Below are 18,796 nucleotides of genomic sequence, written 5' to 3' on the forward strand. Positions count from 1 at the left end.
TGTGACCCCATCTGGCGCTTTGGGCGCAAAACCGACGTGATTGGAGGCTTTAAATACCCACGATTCATCAGTCGCTGCGCGCTAACACTCGGGGCTAACGGCGTGCCCTCTCTTCTCACGTCGCGCTCGTGCTCAATAGTAATAATGATAAACACGAGCGAGTGGGCGGAGGCTGAGCGAGTTCAGATTAGACGCGCACTGCGGGGCGAAACGTTCCCATCGAAAGATCGCTCGATTTTACGCAAATCCAGCTCAGTATCCGCAGGCCGATGAGTCAAGCTCGTGGTGTATAGGTGACAACGCCGGGGCTTCGGTTGCGTGCGAGTGTGACGTGATCACCGGAGCACTCCCACCCCGCCGCGTGAGCACGTTATTGCCTCCTCGGCGAGGGCGCAGCAAACACACAGCTTCTGCCAGGGAGGGAAAAGATGCAATGTGGCGTGACAAATTCCCCTAATGACATGATACGTTCATAATGTATTTCATTAAAGGTTGCATTCGCTGAATATTCCGACCCCCATAATGAGGATATTAAAGAGCACTCATCCTTTTCTCATCCAATCACTGCGCACACATGCTTTGCTTGTTTAATGAATGCGCTCTGATATCAGTAATTAATAGAAAGGTCTGCATGCACACAACGCTGTGATTTCATCTATTAAGCCTCCGCATTTCGGAGTCAAATCACCCTGCCGTGAGACCACTTTGAATTTTAATTTTCCCTTTCATGAGCTGTCGTTAACGTCAACATCACTTCGCCCTTTTTCTCCCCTTTGCGTCGGCGCCACTTTGCCGACGGTTCAAATGAGGAATTTTAAGGCCTGAGCTTCTGACGTGTCTATTTTCCCAGACCTGAATCAGCTGTTTCTCCATCTGGTGTTTTTAGCACCTGGGGTAAATCTCCCTGCGCGAGACGCTTCCTGCCATTGTTCCAAGACGCACCCTTTGTTGTTGGAGTTTACCTTATCTTTTGTTCTCCTTCCCTCTTTTCTTCCCCATTCAGTATTCAGAATGTTCCAGACGACAAAGACAAACAGGACTTTTTTCCTTTTACTTTTTGAATAATTATATTAGCGTTGCTTCCTTCAATGTCTAAACACTCAGGCCCTGTCCACACGGGAACGTTGCCGTTTTTTTTCTTTCCCGAAAAAAGTCGCGTCCACACGCTGACAGATGGAAACGGAACGGTGGGTGAATACGATGTAATGAGTATGCCACACAGCCACGGGACCCAAGATTTAGAAAGAGGGCATTTACGCTACACACTAAACACACAGAAAACAAAAATGGCGAGTAGTGGAAAAAAAGTGAGTCGGAGGTTTTGTAGTAATATTGCCAACAAATCTTGAAGCGCCTGCGATACAAAGACAACTCCGCTGGCCGCTATCGTTGTTGTTTGTGCCGCTGCATGCCGTGTTTTTTCCGGTCACATGACAGTGACGGTGCGATGACGTCATCGTTTTACAAGGAAAAGCCGTTTTCACTGTCCAGACGGCAACGATGTGACAACGACGAAACGGCGTTGTCAGATTTTCCCACTCTGGGACCCGTTTTGTGACACGGTGGCACAGTGGTTAGCGCTGCCACCTCACAGCAAGAAGGTTGTGGGTTCGATTCCGGGCCTGGGACCTTTCTGTGTGGAGTTTGCATGTTCTCCCTGTGTCTACGTGGGTTCTCTCCGGGTTCTCCGGCTTCCTCCCACAGTCCAAAAACATGCATGTGAGGTCAATTGAACACTCTAAATTGTCCGTAGGTGTGCATGTGAGTTTGAATGGTTGTTTGTTTCTATGTGGCCCTGCGATGAACTGGCGACTTGTCCAGGGTGTGACCCTGCCTTTGCCCTAAGAGAGCTGGGATAGGCTCCAGCAGACCTCCGTGACCCTGAGCTCGGGACTAAGCGGGTATGGAAAATGAATGAATGAATGAATGAATGGGACCCGTTTTCAAAAAAATACAGTTTCGGGGGACCCAAAACGCCGTTACCATATGGACGAAATGCCGTAACGGTTGAGTACTTTACCGTTTCCACCAAAAAACGTTCCCGTGTGGACAGGACCTCAGTCGTGCCGGTAGATTCATTCAGCTGAAACGGCAGATCCCCCCCAAAACTCGGCGCTGATCTGGCGAGTGAGACCGTAGCTTCCAAAGTGAGCCGTCTGAAAGGGCAGCTTTGATAGAGCGGCGTAGCGCTGAGCTCCTCGGCTCTAATGAACACCACAGATGTGTCAAGCAGGGGAGGAGGGGCCGGCCAGCGGCGGTGTAAACAGCAGCCAATTACCTGCCTGGGTGACGATTCTTTACTCCTGCTTAGCGCTCACGTGAGAGAGGCCAGAGCATCTGCTGCAAGGCCGAGCGTCGGCGTGGTGCACACGCCGGCATCATCCACAGGGCCGACGTTACAAGGCAGACTTTGAGTTTGTCTTGTTTTTGCGAATGAATTTGATCTCATTAATCGAAGCGATAGTGTTTTTCGTAAAGATCGGCGATGGCAAATCAAAAAAAAAGTCGTCCTCGCTCAGTGACAGCGCCGCATTTCCAACAGTGTGAACTGCGAATTGTCATGTGTTAAATGGCTTTTAAATTAAATTGTCTCGCGCGCGAACCGCAATAATCTTGTCAAACAGAATGCAGATGGCGGCTCCAGTGTAAATCTCAGAAACTGTGAGATTATCTCGGTGCACAATGTCCTGAAAGAGCGAGAGATAGAGTGAAGGAAGAAAGGAAGGAGAGAGCGATGGAGTTGCCTCCTGATCTCTGCCTCAGGCAAGAACAGTGGATGTGAGGAGCTGCCGTGCTGGATCCTAAACTCGGTATAGGATGGGTTTTTTTGGTTGTTTTTTATTTTAAATTTTTTTTTTTATGTAAGAGTTATGTAACAGATGTGCCCAAGATTGCCTCCACATTTTGGAGCCATCTGTTTTATGATGCTTCCAGCCTCTCGGAGAACTTCCATCTTGTTAACACTGCAACTCAGTGACGCTCCAGCGCACCAAGTGATGCTGATGATGCTTAACAGCCAATGCTTAGTTAATTTCTAACAGACTCAAATCCAGCTTTCACTCAGCCAAGAAGCGGGTAATTTAGGGGCATCTGAACCCCCCCCTTACTCGTGTGAAACACATTTGAAATGTGCACCCAGTCTACAGCATTAGTAGACGGCTGAGCTCCGTGGATAGCTCCATCAGGGAATGAAAACATTGCGCTGCCTCAGCTTGTACATTTGCATTGTTTCCTGTTTTGCCCAGTCTCGAGTGGTTGCTGTTGCTACTTGGGCGAGTTTCAAGTGCTGCCCCTTTAAAATGAACCCCGAGTGAAAACGCCGCATTCCAGGAAATTTGCCAGCTAAAGAGAGCATGTTAAAACGGCTGCCTCGCCGAAAATTCCAGCAATTATGCTAAAGTTTTCCGGTGGCAATTTACATCCGTTGTATAGATAACATGGCTTTTATCTTATGTTTTATTTATTTTTTTTATTTTTTTAACAAGCCCATGCGTTTTTGGTCTTTTTCCATTCTGCAGCTATTGCAGTTCTCTCTTTGCGTTGGAAAAAAAATAAGGTATTTTTCTGCTTACTCCAGAGGACGTAGCAGACGGAAATGTTAATGTTGCAGCTGTGCAGCAATTGGATCACATGGAAGATGTTGGAGTCAGTCCTCGGCGCAGGAAAATTCCATACATTTACCCTCAGGTGTTGTGCTCGTCTCTCTGAAAATAGCCTCCCTCGCTTCGCCACCACTGGAATGGAATCAGCATTAGATCTTGATATAAGAGCAGATCATATGATATAAAGCAGCAGATATGAATCAGAGTTCATCTCACTGATGCGTCTAACAGCGCCCGGGAGGAAGCCTAGTTCACGTTGTGCGCGGCCACGTCGTAATGCGTGCTGACGGTTCCCGGCTAAGGTTAGATCATTCCCCTGCACTGCTTTATGAAGGGGATCAATATTAGTAATACCTGGCGCACCGTGCCGCGCTGCCGTGCTCCGAAAATGCAATATGACTGCAAGTTGAGAACGTGACCGCATTTATTAGGAAATGTGGCTGACGCTTGCGCCCGAGCGGCATAAACAAGAACGTCTTAAGAGAGGAGGCAGCGTGTTTATAGAGACTCATCTCTTTGAATTCAGCCAGCTGTAAACAATGTCAAGCGAAAGTGAAACTCGTTGGGGGTTACGCGGTGGGACGGCTGCCGTATCACGGAACAGAAGATGAAGAAGAAGAAAAAAAAACAAAACACCGCTCCGGAGCTCATAATCATGTTTCACTGTGGAACGTGGGGATTCGAAAAATAACGTGAGTCTGTTTCGTGCTCATCGGCAAAATGTGAGAGCCACTGTCTCGAGGGTTCCTCGTGGAGGATGCACTTCGCGATGCAGAAAGCCTTAAACTTGTTTCCTTTAAATGCAGCGATACGCAGACACACAGACACACACACACACACACACACACACACACACACACACACACACGCACACGCATGAGCTGATTGCGTCTTTGTGCGGTGAAAGAAGCGCAGCGCATCCAGAACTAAAGTGGATTGACTTCACTCTGCTGGGGCAAAAGCCAGGGCCCGCGCAGGCCTCCCCGAGGTTTCAATTAGTTACACGCATGTCCCTCTGTGGACGTTGGAGCCTCCCCTTGCTTTGACTACACAGGGCTCCTCCGTGTCTCTAGTGGCAGGGCTTACTTAAAGCCCAACCCACTTACTGTACCAAGACATGAGCTATCTTTGAAAATAACCTTGAGAAAGTAGGGCTGCAGGGGAGGGTTTTGGTACACTTGATTTGTCTCCTCTATAATAAGACTACATGATTCGGGGCCTCTCCAGAGAGTCTGTCGCGGCGCAGTCAACACTGAGTGCTGCCCCGTAAAAATTGTTGGGAGGCCAACAGTGTATTTAACGGTCTGCCCTAAAATTATGCGATTATGTAAGCCCTGTGCTAAAAAACCTCCCCCCAAAATATGAAAACGTGTGGGTGACAAAGAATTACTTACCAAGTGTCTTATTAGCATAAATGAAATGGCACAAAACTGCCTGCTCCGCTTTCAGCGAGAGGACGAGTGTTTCAGGAGGGATTCAATTATACTAACCCTGCACAGCGGCTGGATCGCTCCGATTTCGGCGCTGAAAATTTTCCATCTCGCGGTCATCCAGTCGAAAGCATTGATAATGTGCATTAAGAGTTCCTTTCAGCTGTGACAAAATTAGAGAGCAGTTTCCGCTAAATGCTATTAAAAGTCTCAGACGAGGGAGTTGATGGAGACATTGAGGAAGCAACTGCATGTCTGACCGGAAGGGACCAGAAGTGACCTCGATGGGTGGCATTTTACATTAAAAGAAGAACAAAGACTTTTTTTTAGTAGATACATTGTTGAGTGAGAATTTACAGCTACCCACGGTGTAGCCAGTCACAAACCAAAAGGTAAAGCGGCTAAAAATGATGCTTAGTCCTGCTGAATGTGATATGGCGGATCATTCAGACTGCTAGCCATCCCTTTACAAAGGCTTTCCGTATGCTCTTTCGCAGATTTAATAAAACTCCAGAGGATCTAGCAAATGTTCTGTCTTGCGTGCCAGGTTACTATGATTTGCCGACAGGGATTCCGGTATGTTTTGTGAGTCATTGCTTGACATCGCTCGCTGCTTTATAAAGCCAAGGAATGAATATGGGATTTAGTGTAAACAATGCAATGAATAAATTTCATGTGCTGGACACATGTTTATGTAAAGTATACGCCCTATTTCTATGAATACTAATGGCCCGTTTTCCCTCCCTTTCTTCTGTCTATCATCGCTGCACTGTGGCCGCCGCTGCTCTCAGCTCTGTTATGCCTGCCTCCGAATATTCACCATACCATGAATCATGTTCGGATGGCAGGCAGAGCAGCGCTTGTCTCTCCTGCTCTCAGCCGCAACTGGCTAAGTCACTGCTCACTTTGATCCTCTGCTGGGTCTTGGGACTACATGCTGTCTCTCCACATGCCTTGCCTGCTCTGTGTACTCGATATCTTCTCTGTTGTCCCATCCTTGCCACGGCCTTCCATCTTTTTTGACGGGATGACATCTTTTTCTTAAGCTAAGTTGAGACCTGGTGGGAAGAAATAAAAACCACATGTGGTGCAGGACAAAGCTGAATTTGCTTTTGCAGAAGAAAAACATGTATTGGCCTTGATGTCTCGTTCATGGACAGCTTATCTTCAGATGTCTTGCTAAAGAGGTGCAAAAGGAGCTGGTGGTTGCATGTTATGCACAGCTTGGTGATGCACATTTTTGTGTATTTTCCTGCTGATTAGATCTATTTAGATCTATTACCTGTTTGCTTTGCCGTTGTATAGCCGAGCCATTGTAAAGAAAACACAACTTGCTAACCCTCACCCTTTACAGTGTAATGAACTACACTATACTGTTAATTCTACTGGTCTTCAGTGCCTTACAACCGTCAAGAACACAAATTACTCAGCGTCCGCACAAGCTATTTCCCTGCGTTCAGAGTTTATTCGACCTTCTCACGCAAAAAGTGCCAGTTCATAATTTTGGACTTTCCTCCTATTCACCAGAGGTGAACCCTCCAAGCAGCCAGGCTCTGCATTTGCTCACCCCTTTGTTCAGTGTGGTCATAAATCTTAATGGCGAGCAAAGAGAACCTAAAGGACACATTGTATTGGGACAAACTGAACATTTCCGGTGAGCTGTGCCTCCCTTTCACACGAAGGTTGTGACAAAGTCCTTCAAGGACAGAGAATGCTGTCTGGAGAGCTTACCTGTAGTCCCTAATAGTAGACTAATGAGATACATTAACACCTGAGTCAAGTGCCCTTTTACTGTCCTGTACCACAGTGTGTCCTCGTCCTTGTATTCCCTATTGGGAATCTAGTTAGGCTCTCTAAACTGATCAATAGAAGAGCAGCGTGTCCCTAAGAATAAACAATGCAAAGTGAAGCCACTTTCAAATGTTGAACCTTTTATCTGGGGCTCAGCTGTTACTGTTTATGTAGCTTGTCAAGTTGAGATATACAGTATATGTACAGTATATAGATGCAGAAAAAACATACTGTATATACTGTATATTTTACCCTACATTCTTGGCAAAGTAAAGCCATTGTTTTAAAATGGACAGAAACTGTTCAGCCTCTTTAAATGGCGTCACTTTTAAAGGGCTTTGTCTTCTTTCTCTAGTTTTTTTTTTCCTTTCTACCCATTAGACCTGAACTGTGCTTGTGAGGGAGTGAAGCAGCAGATATTGACTTTGGGACAGAAATGTCAATGAAGGCTGAAGGAGAATGCTTTGGCTCATTGTGGAAAATAAAAAGACATTCAAAGCAGAGGGTGGTTATCGAGCCTGTCGCTCATCTCGCCAGAGGATTGAATCGTGAGTCTCCACTGTTCGCAGACCTGCTAATCAATGATTGACAAACAGCACGAACTCACAGCCAGAGACTTCACTGCGCTCCAAGACAAAAAGAAGCAAGGACATCCCGCAGTCTCTCTCCGAGCAGAAATAAAAGTTTGGGATCTTCAAAAGCACATTGAAGGAGACAGAAGTTGGAAGTAAGAAATACTGCTCTGTCATTCAAGCGAAGTTAAATTGCCTCCCAGTAGAAGAGCCCAATTAAAACTACAGTGGAAGTATGTGGGTCTTTTTGAACTGTTCTCACTCATCGTGTCCTTTAATAGCACATGATTGTGTAAGTGTCCTTACATGTGAATTGCCTTACTGATTGCAATTTGGACTTGCGCTCCAGTCACCAAGAGGCTGCCGGGTCGCTCCTTCAGCACTGGTTTGCCTTGGGCTAAAGATGAGAAAATTAAGCTTTAAATAGAACCAACTACCAAATCTGCCAGAGTTCCCATAGTAATCATTACAGAGAGATTGGGCGGCACTCAAGACAGTCGTCTCAACAGGCAAATGCAGATTGTGATCATACTGTGATAAAGACTATTTGCTGGTGGAGTTTGGAGAAGAAAATCTTCCTATAGAAGCTAGTGTTGAGACGTCTTAACAACTCTGTTAATAATGCCCTTGTCTGGACGTGATTGTTACAGCAATAAAGGACTGAATCGCCATATGTCCATTTTAGAAACAGTGGCTCGTCTTTTCAGAAGATTTTCTATGGTCTCCAACCATTCTCCTGTAACCCCTGAAATCACAAGGCATTCTCCTCCAAACAACTGTCGATCACTGGATAGTTTGTCTTTCTGGAACAATTCTCTGAAAGCCCTTGAGATGGCTCTGTGTGAAAATCCCAGTAGATCAGCAGTTTGTGTGGCACCTACAACCATGACTTAAAGGTCCAGTGTATAAAATTTGGCTTGATTTCTGATTTTATATAGGTAAAAGCATAACATACTGCCCATAAATACCTGAATAAAAGTGTATAAACGAAGTACAATAGAAGTACCCTTAGAATGGTTTTCATACATATATATATATATATATATATATATATATATATATATATATATATATATATATATATATATGAAAATTTACATGGAGCAAAGGTTGCTCCTAGTTGGCTGCCATCTTGGCGCTGCCATTTTTTAAGGAAGCCTGCCTAACAGTGCCCCGCATATGAAACGTGCTGTCAGCCGGGCTTCCTGAAATACCGGGCTTCCTTAAAAATTTTACACACCTGACCTTTAAATCCCCTATCTTTCCCATCCTGATGCTCAATTTGTACTTCAGCAAGCCGTCCTGATTGCATCTACGTGCCTCAATGTATTGACTTGCTGCCCGATGATTGGCACAATGGCAATTTGTGTCAAGAAATTGAAGATTTTACCTAATAAAGCGGTCGGTGAGTGTATATAATGGTTTCAGCTTAGATACCCCGATCGCTGGTTACCTTTGCGCAGGTCAAAATCTTCCTCATCTATCACGCTAAACTCTAGTCAATCTTAGTGCGACAAAACTGCCAAAACCAACTATTGCCATTTTGACGGCTCGTTGGCAGAATGGGTTGTCCAGTGATTGAAGGGACCAGCGGTTCAAATCCCTGTTCTGACTGCCCTCACGTCAAAGTGTCCTTGAACAAGGCACTGAACCCTAAATTGCTCCCAATGGGCTTGGCAGCGCCTTGCATGGCAGCAGCCACACATTGGTATATGAATGGGCAAATGAGAGGCCATTGGAAAGCCCTTTACTTACTGGTAATTTGAAGGTGCAGAAGAGTGCTATAAAAGTGCAGTCCAATCGAACAGAAAGTGACTGTTGCATCCTGCCCTTCAAACCCCCGAAAAAGAAAAAAAAAAAAGAAGAAGAAGAGACTTTGCTATTATAAAGAGAATAGCATGGGTCATTTTTGCATTGAAAAAAACAGACAAGATGGCACTTAAGGCCCTTCTCAGAAAACAACATGTAAACAGCAATTCCCAGGAGGCATGTCAAGAGTGCAATTAAACTCCACGGCCCATCACAGCTCGCCGCAGAGCGATGATGCACAGCCAATGTCACCCGTCGCACCAATAGGGAGCCTCGGGCTGCTGCTACATGGTTCAGCTGGCTGTCAGAAATTTGATGGTTTTACTTTGAGGGTGACAGACAGAAGGTTCGTCCAATTGCCTTCCTTTATTTTTTTTTACTCCCTCCCACCCCGCTCCTTTCCAAAGGTTTTCTGTTGGCTCTGGAGAATAGGCATGCCGCTGGCTATCTGGGAAACAACAAGAGTGATTTTCATGCGCAAACGTTTTCTTTCTACTGTTACTGTCTTTTTTGTTGAGCATACCGTTCGCACTGAATTCATATTTTATTTAATTCATTGTGAAAGAGATGTACATGACACATTCACACAATCGAAGGCCATACAATACTGGATACAATCAAAGGGTAAATTCTGCTGGCTGTAGTTGACTGAGCTGAATGCAAATGTTTCCCTGGAAGACGCTACAGACATGTACAGCAACGTTACACGACAGCACATGCAATTTCTCATCGGGTGACATGAGAAAACGTTTGGACTATACCTGCTGACATAGAGACAATGTAATTTGTATAGATTTTTTTTTTTTTTACAAACCACAGCGTGAAAAAACTCGCAGCAGCAGCAAAACGGCTGTTGTGGTGGGATTTGTACGGAGGACTGCTGTATTGTGTAAATAAATAATGTTTCGCCTATTTCAGTTTATTTTGCCTCATTATTGTCCGGGAGATAGGAGAAAAAAAAGCGCTGTGGAAGAAAAGCCGTGGCAAACGCCCCGGCGGCGTCTCTTGCGCTCTCAGCAGAGCGGCGCAGTTGCCGCCATCAAGGTCAGCTCTCATCCTCAACACCTGACTCTCCTTGTCGGTATTCCAGGCGCCTCCAAAGTCGTTGGCAGCCGTTTTGACTTGGCAGATACCTTCCCAACCCAAGCGGGGGCACGAGGGAGACACGCACTCTGAATAGCCGAGTTCTTCCGACCTGTGGTCAGCATTCTGCATGCGTCCCTCGGAGCTAAACGCTCTTCCTCCGCTCCCCCCCTCCCCCAAAGCCATCTGACAGGAAGGATGTGATGCTGCACCTGGCCTCTTTCATGCACCCCCTCCCCCCCCAACCCCCCCCATTCACTCCCTCCATCCCAGCCGTCTTCGCTGGCCTCGCGGAGCCGCTCCACTGCTCCACCGCTCCGTGCTAATTGTTCGTTTCTTCGCCCCCTCTCTTCCTCGGCAGCCTCCTCCCCGTAGAGCGGCAGCCTTGAGGAGAGAGGGACATCTCGTTATTCAAACCGTTCGACAGACGAGCTCGTAGGCAGGAACGGCTCTGCGCGACGGGGGGAAAGGGCAACGGCGAGGACGACTTTAAATACGTGTCGATCCGGGCGGCAGTTCAGCATGTGTGCCGCAGCGGTGCCAAAATGATAAAAATAACATCTGCTTGGGTAATTCAGCGTTGTTGAACGAATCCCAATCAGCGGGAAACCCTGGCACACGGCGTCAAACAGACTTCATCTTCTTACCTAATGACTCTCCGGTCTTGGCATGGGGCAGCTCCAGCCCGTGTCTAAGGCTTGCTCTTTTAACAAGCATTCCAGACCTGCGTCAGAATCCACTCTCATTAAAATGATGGTTAGTTTAAAGAGGGCGCTGTAATTGGAAAGAAAGAAGAGGGGAAGAAACAAATGATACATTTTTCGGATCGCTGCACCGCGACGCCTAAGCTGTCGATTCCTTCTCAATTTTCGTATTTTTGCGCCATTTCAGTGATACAAGTTAGACTAAAATTCTAAATCGCTGTAATATGTCCGTTATAATATCAGTATGTCATATTTTTCTCTTGTTCTTAAGACGCGGCCTTGTAATACTCAGTATTTGCTTGGGTGAGGTCTTGCACACAGCTCAGTGGTAATCAGCATACAGTTAACACAAAGCTCTTTTTGTTTTTTTTTCCCAGATCATTATCTGTTCTCACCCCGCTGATATGATGCCTCGTGATGCATGAAATTTGGAGAAAATGAATTTATTAGGCGGCAAGAAAAATCGCAGCCCTCCTGTCGCTCGCGTCAGGGTGATTAGGAATTCATTACAACGCGGCCTGTCGGTGGCCAGCTTGTGTACATGTGTGCGGCGGATCAATGGCGACTCTCCATCAGGGAGCCTGGCCTTGTCGTGTGCTTTAGCGTCGCGCCCGGGAAGGAGCGGGCAGATTAAAGCAGCTTTGTCTGTCCGTAAGTGGATTATCAGCAGGTAGAGCGCTCCCCGCGTTTCCCCGGCTATTGTGTTAGTGCAACTTCCTGCCTGGCCGCCGCGAGGACCAGCTGCCATTTAGCTCTGATGGATGGTCCCGAGCAGACGTCAGTCTCCTCGACGCCGGACACCTGCTGAATCCTGATCAGGCTGTTGGCTCGTATTAACGAGGACCGTCACTTCAAGACGAGAGCAGCCTTGTCTCGCTGCTGCTGCTGATGTCCAGGCAGGATTAATGTGTTGCCATGTCCTGGCTCTAGTCTTAACACATGCTGCAGCAGCTACTGATAGAAACACGCCTCAATGTGGCCGTTACTTGTGAAGAGGCTGTATTATTTTGACTGGCATCAGTGGGACGTGGCCGTGCCAGCTCCTAACAGGATTGTGTGTCTTGAAGCATGAGCTCACCCGGTGACACAGTAGAGAATGACTGCCTGGAGCCCACAGGAAGGGTTAGGGATCCAGAGGGACAGAGTAGAAAGGGAAACTGCTAAAGGAGAGGGGGAAACGGTGCAATATATCAAGAGGAACATCACAATCGGAAGTATCCGCTTGTACAAAGGATATCAAAGTCGTACAGTAACTGCCGCGGACCAGACCCGCGGTTCGTGCAGACATTAGAGAGTGGGTGCCTGAGAAGAGCCCGACAGCGTAGAGAAATGTTCTTTTATGTGACAGGTTTGGGAAAAAGGGAGAAAAAAAAACGAGTAAATGAAAATAGTGAGTTTATGCATGCATGAGGACAGGAAAGAGAAGATGTTATTTGTGCAAAGAGGGCGCAGTTCTTTGATGACAAAACTGAAAAGCAAAAAAAAGCAAAAAAAAACCCATTCCGCTTGACAAGTAATCACCAAGGCCTGCAAGATGTTTACAATAGGGAAAAAATAGGACAATAATGTGATGGCGAACTTAAATTCACCCTGAAGTATTATGAAAAGGTTTTTCTGCACAGTGTTTGAGCTGTGCAGGCCTTAGTTTTTGCAGTTTCCTTTTAAATGAGTTGAATAATAATGGTTTTCATTCATTTGGAATACATTTAATGGGCTTCATCAGTAATTTAATTCTAATTTAATCAGCGTTTTCCAAGACTTGTTTTTCAACGTCTTTATTTCCGTGGGATCATTGCAGATCTAATCAATACTGCATCTCCACTTCTTTTCGCCTCTTATGTAGGATTACTGTTTAGCTATCAAAGGGGAAATCTTATCTCCACTAAGACATTTATGCTCTTCGGAGCAACAGTGTGAATGTGTGTCTGTGTTGTCAGTCACACAACAAAAACAGGCTCTGCTGCGGCTTGAGAGCCATTGACCCTCACCGAGCGGTCGGCATCCTTCCAGCCAGATCTGAAGCCCCGATTGCCACCTGCATGCAGCCGAGAAGAAAGACTCTGTCTCCTCCTGACAGCCGTCTCCATCCACTTGTCGCTTTATCTCATCAAGGCTGTCAAGAAATAAATGAGAATGCAGCGAAATGCCGGTAAAACTCAGCCGCGGTCCTCTGCGGCTCGCCTTGCGCCGGCTGCCGTTCTCCTGTCGGCCACGAGTGCATCTATAATTTCATGCATGCGCATTTTCAGATTGATTTCAGTTTGATGCCCGGCTCTGGTTTCATAATGGAATGGCCTTTCAAATTATGAAAAATGGAAACTCCACTGTTGCTGATGTGATTCACATTGCACACGCGGCCGCTGTTGAAATCTTTATTTGTGAAGCATGGGCGGGGATTGTAATAAATGGCGGCAGAGAATATCTTGAAAAGATATTTTTTAATCATAATATTTTTAGGGCTTGCGTTTCAGACATTAGGCCATGTGGGTTTTTGAAATGGTGGCACGAATGTAGTAAAATTAAAAGTAAACTCAAAGGTGTGATGTTGTTTCAGGCTAATTGAATTTTTAAAGATTTGCGTTGTCCCATTAAACAGAAAAACTCGTTATCCCAGGTTTCCAATACACAAGCAATTAGATAAAGGTGTTTGTTCCAACACCCCCGGTGACGTAAACACTTTCTCAGGGAGGAAATTTCTGTTCAGATCGATTAGGAGATATTTCAGAGCAAATAATGTTATCGAAATGGATCGCATCAGTTTAATCTAATTAGGGTGACTTCCATTGCCGCGAAAAGATTGTGTTATCCCCAAGCCAGGTAGGATTCCATTTTTCTCTTAAGGTTGCTCGGCTGCCAACCCTCTGAGTATTTTTGTCATCCGTTCTAGCATCAGTTCACTGATATATGCTAATCTACAGACAGTGTTTCTGAGAAAGCAGCTTGTTTTGTTTTTTTTCCCAAGTTGAGATTACTGGAGGGTAAAAGTTCAGATTTCAGTCTCTTTTCACTGCTGCGTCTTCCAGCTGCGTCTGTATCTCTGCGAACCTGGTTGCACGCGCAGTTGAACTCCCAGCTCACAGCGACTCCGGTGTTCTTCCATGCTGCATTTTCCATTTATTTACACGCTCGGTGAGCGATGTGTTTTGCTCACAAGAAAAAAACAACAGCTGTTTTTTGTTGTTGCTTTTTTTTTTTTTTTTTTAGCATTTATTTACCAACGGGAAGAGAAATATCCTAATGCAGACATTAGATCGAGCATTAGTCAATATTTAAGGACAAACTGTTGTACAGAAAAACTTTTTTTTATTCGTGTTACAAACCACCTTTTAGACTGCAGGTTTTCAATTTAACAGGTTACTGTAAAATCAGTGCAGACTCATGAAACAGAGCTTGAACTACGTCCTGAACTTGCCACTCGTTCATACCTCTCGTTTCTTGGTTTTTAACGTTACACTCAATCGCAAATCAGCTCGTCTGTCATCTGTCCAACCATATGAAGCAAATGTTGTTTTTCTGGCTTGTTAATCTTCAATTTAACGACACTCTTCCCGAAGCCAGTGGGGGATTATAATGTCTTATCCATTGAGAAAAGCTGTCAGTGCCGCCGCTTTTTCCCTCCTTTTTGGAGGAAACTCCACTTGTTTTTGATAAAGCAGCCTTGACCACACAGTCCACAGTAATCTCCTCTGCAGCAGCTGTGGCTCGACTCGGGTGTTTCTACTTTGCTTCTTCAGAGGTGTTAAAGGGCAGCCAGCGGTAGTCGCCGAGTGGTTTTCTAACAACAGCTAAAAAGAAGTTTATTCATTATGGAAGCCTAAGACCCAGACAAAGTGGTTCAGGCTGCAGTTGAGCAAGATGGATTTAAAAGATTTCAGAACTGAAATATTTCCAAAAAACAAAACAAAAAAAACACCCTAATAATGCACCACTGTACATTGCGAACAGTATCTCTGTCTGATCATTTCAAATTGAGAAGCAGTGTGTAATATCTTCTTATCAGTGGCGTGGGTGCATCACTACAGACAAACCAACTTAGAATCTCTTTTTCCAAACCTCTTTTTTCAGTGGGCCAAAGCCCCATTTGCCTGTGGACAGGAAGCCAAATTTGCATACTCAAAAATACCCACAATACCTCAAACACCTGCAGATCAACCAGCATCAGGCACTTACTTGTTTGCATGTGATTGTGCTGTTTCGTGTCATTGTTTTTTTTTTGTTTTGTTTTTTTTACATGCCCAGCAAATGAACAATGTTCTTACTGCTTCCAGTCACAGCCACTTATGTAGCACAGTGAGCCACGGCAAGCACGTCATGTCTTTGCAGCGTTGTGTTTCTCCCTCTTGGTGAAGCCTCTGTGTCGTGCCATGTCTCTGTGCTGCCAGTATCTGCTGTAAAGCCTCCAGATACAGTAATGAATCCTGAAGAGGATGACTCTTATCTCACAGATTTGACATACACACGCACACACACACACACACACATACATCAGGGACGTGTCGGCGGTATCCGTATCACATTGATACATCTTGGGAGTTTTACTGTGAGCCTGCCAGGGTCTTCCATGTGCGGCAAACTGCTTCAGGCGACCTATATTGCATTGAAACAAAAACCCAGTGGACTCGACCATCTGACTCTTCCTAAAATACACACCCGTTTCCCTTGCTCGACAGATATTTCTCTGCATTTTGCAGAGGCCGTCGGAAAATAAAGCACTGTCTCACCTTGTGCGACAAAGGGTCCTGACGTGAAGTCCCAGAGGTATTTTCAGACTTATTTTTTCAACGTGTGTTTTTGCGTTACTAGCATGCCAACTAACGCACCAAGTACGAAAAATGACAACTTGCGTATTTCTAAACGGTGTTACTGCACAGAAAAGATTAGTTTGGAATTTGTGTGACTTTCTACATCACAAGTCTACCTCATTATAGTGACGCCTTTGCCGATTTTCTTTTTTTTTTTTAATGTGGGTGAGACGTCACTGTTTGATAGCTAGTAGCCATATATCCCGCTAACTAGCACTAGCAGTGAGCGGCTGACCAATCAGGAAGGAAAGAGATGTTTCAAGGTGGAGCCACGGTTGGAGCAGGTAGGGGAGGCAACAGCCTTTTTAGGCTGTTACCTGTTCAGCTCAAACTAGGAGTTTTTATGCCAAACAAACCATCAAAATTCATTTATTAAATCTGGAGCTGGCCATGATAAGGCCCCCTCTGAGTTTTGTTTTAGTAGGAGACAAATCAAGCTGCTGCCCAAAAGTGTGATCTGGCTGCAGGTTCAAACGAATCCCCGCCGCATCTGCACCCTTCCCGTCTCTGTTTGACCCCGGGCTGCTTTCATCTCCTCCCACTAAGTACAAAGTGAATACTGTGCTGCAACTGGGACCCAGCCAGGCAGCGAAGGAGTCGACCGCTGAGACGCTGAATGCAATCTATAAAATCCTGCCCTGCCTTGATTTCCTCCCCTCACTCGTGCTCTCCCCGCGCTCTCCCCGCGCTCATAAACAGCCGGCATTCCATTTTGCGGGGAAAGGACATTTTGCCGTAACTGCTGCGCTGTTGGTTTTTCTGGGCTGTGGGATTACGGGTTATATCCAGGACTTGGGATATACACTGGCAGTGCAGCTTCCCACTGACCCTCCAAATCCACCAATTTAGCAGGGTTATTTATGAAGCGAGAGGGGGGGACACACACCTCGCTCCCCGCCCGCCACTCTCTGCTTCCACCAATGCTGGACAGCCGCAGAGCACCCTCAGCACTCAGCCCCTCCATGCCTTGGTGAGCTTGGCACTTTCCTCTGTGAGACACACAATCCTATTACCCCTGTGTGGCCTTGCGCCGGGGTGATAAGCGCAGTCCGGACCCTCTCGCGGGAGGGGCAGCGCCGCGGTAGGTTAACCACAGGAAGAGTCCTCGGTGGCACTTTAGCTTCCATCATTCTGGGAAAAAGAATTTGTTTGGAGCAGGGAGACGCGTGTCATCGATACCCTTGGACAAAATGTTCGGTCCGTCCAATTGGGAAAGAGTCACCATCAGGGAATGTCCCATCCTCACAATCAATGCTGTCACTGTCAAATCCAGGTTGTTGTTTTTTAAGAATGCAAGTTTTCCCTTTCATCTTGTATAAATGTGATTCTATGACTACAGCGGCTATAGGTAGAAATTAGCTACCACATAAATTTGGCACATTTACACATCATCATGTAATTGTTAAAGATCCAGTTTGAAATATTTGGCCTGATTTATGTTTCTTATATTGGTAAAAGTTCAATGTACTGCCCATAAATACACAAATAAAACTATGTACTTGCATTACAATAAACGCAATTTGGTTTTCCTACCCACAGAATGGTTCCTGTTTCTGTATAATAATATACATAGAGCAAGGGTTATACTCCAAATTAGCTGCCATCTTGCACTGTCATATTTCTAAGGAAACCGGTTTGGACAATTCAGCCTAACTGGCAACGCTTTTTCTAAATAGGGTGAACGCTTGCACCCTCAAAAGAACCAGCAAAGAAGAAGGTGGACGAGGTATCAAGGTTTGTGTGCACAGGCCACTGTAGTTCACTGGCAAGCTAGGAAGAGGAACTGTCACTTCCATTCCATTCATCTTCAGTAAATAGAAAACTTGTCTTTTTCCATAAAGTAAAAGCTGAGACACGTTATATAATGGTCAATGCTGCCGCTGCTCCCCTTGAAACAAGTTTGATTTATTTACGACCTGCAATTTAATTTGGAGCCTCTGCGAGCTTTCAGCGTGCAACTCCGAAGTAACGCCGCGCTCACTCCTGACTCACCGAACTGGAGCAACTCTCGGCGCGTCTCGAGCGACAAAGGCAACATTACATCCTAAATTTAACATCCACTCTGAGACACATCAGTGGAGTTTGTACACAAGCGCGCGGAGGCTCGGCAGAGACTCAGCCCCATCGCCGGTGAGAAGATGTGATATTTATACGTTCGGCGCTGTATTTTTATGCAAATGGTAACAATTTCAGAGCAGGGCTTTGAAATATGCAGTTGACTGCAGCGTATCTCCCGGTGCTCCTGCCTCTGCTGCGAGCCGCCCGGGTCTCTGACACTGCTGGATATATTAAAAACAGCCTATCTCATTCTCCCCTCACCACCTGAGAGGAAATGAATGTCACCTCATTGGAATTGGCTCTCTTTCATCGCATTGGAGTTATATCATTTCAAATGTTTATGTGACTGGCGCGTGCCCCTCCCCCTCCCACCCTCCGCCTCTTTGAAAAGTGCACTGCCGGCCTCTGACCGCAAAGGTCTTTCAGCGCGAGAAAAAAGCAGAAAAAAAAAAAAGTAAATTCGATGTTAAAGCGCCCCTCCTGTCCCGGGGCTGAATTAAGCCGCGCGTTTTGTCAGCGTTTGCGCGTCTGGGCGTTTGTGCGAGACGGGCTCGTCGGCTTGACAGGGTGTGTTTTTCTTGTAGCATGTGCAAAAGAAAACTGCTGAGGGTGCTTGTAACCCTTTGCATCAAAGCCCAGCAGCTTTCGGGCCTTCATGTGCTCATCAATCCCTGCCTTTGCCCCCGAAGAGCGCGCCTAATTATGCCGGGGCCGGCAAGAGGAGTGAGAGGAGCCTCGCAGTGTGTGACTCTGACCCCTCTGGAGTGTGCGCGGGAGGAAGAAAAAAAAAAAAGGGAATATGGAAAGAGGGGCGGGTAATTAGTCCGTTTTCCTTTTCAGCTTTTCGCCCGTCTCCATCCCACCCTGCTTCATTTGCGTGTTTCTGAAGCGTTTCTCCAATTACTCAGGCGGTTGCTCCCCCCGCAGCTGCCTCTCCGTCCACCA

At 46.1% G+C, this 18,796-nt stretch overlaps 1 long non-coding RNA gene across 1 annotated transcript in view; it reads left to right on the forward strand.

Moving 5' to 3' along the window:
• LOC142883759 (uncharacterized) overlaps window positions 1-18,796 on the forward strand; it is a 140,977-nt gene that overhangs the window by 24,558 nt on the left and 97,623 nt on the right. The gene's annotated exons all lie outside the window — the stretch shown is intronic.

This window comes from Nelusetta ayraudi, unplaced genomic scaffold, assembly GCF_046127955.1.
Source record: "Nelusetta ayraudi isolate G7.1 ecotype Tasmania unplaced genomic scaffold, CSIRO-AGI_Nayr_v1 ptg000008l, whole genome shotgun sequence".
NCBI lineage: Eukaryota > Metazoa > Chordata > Actinopteri > Tetraodontiformes > Monacanthidae > Nelusetta > Nelusetta ayraudi.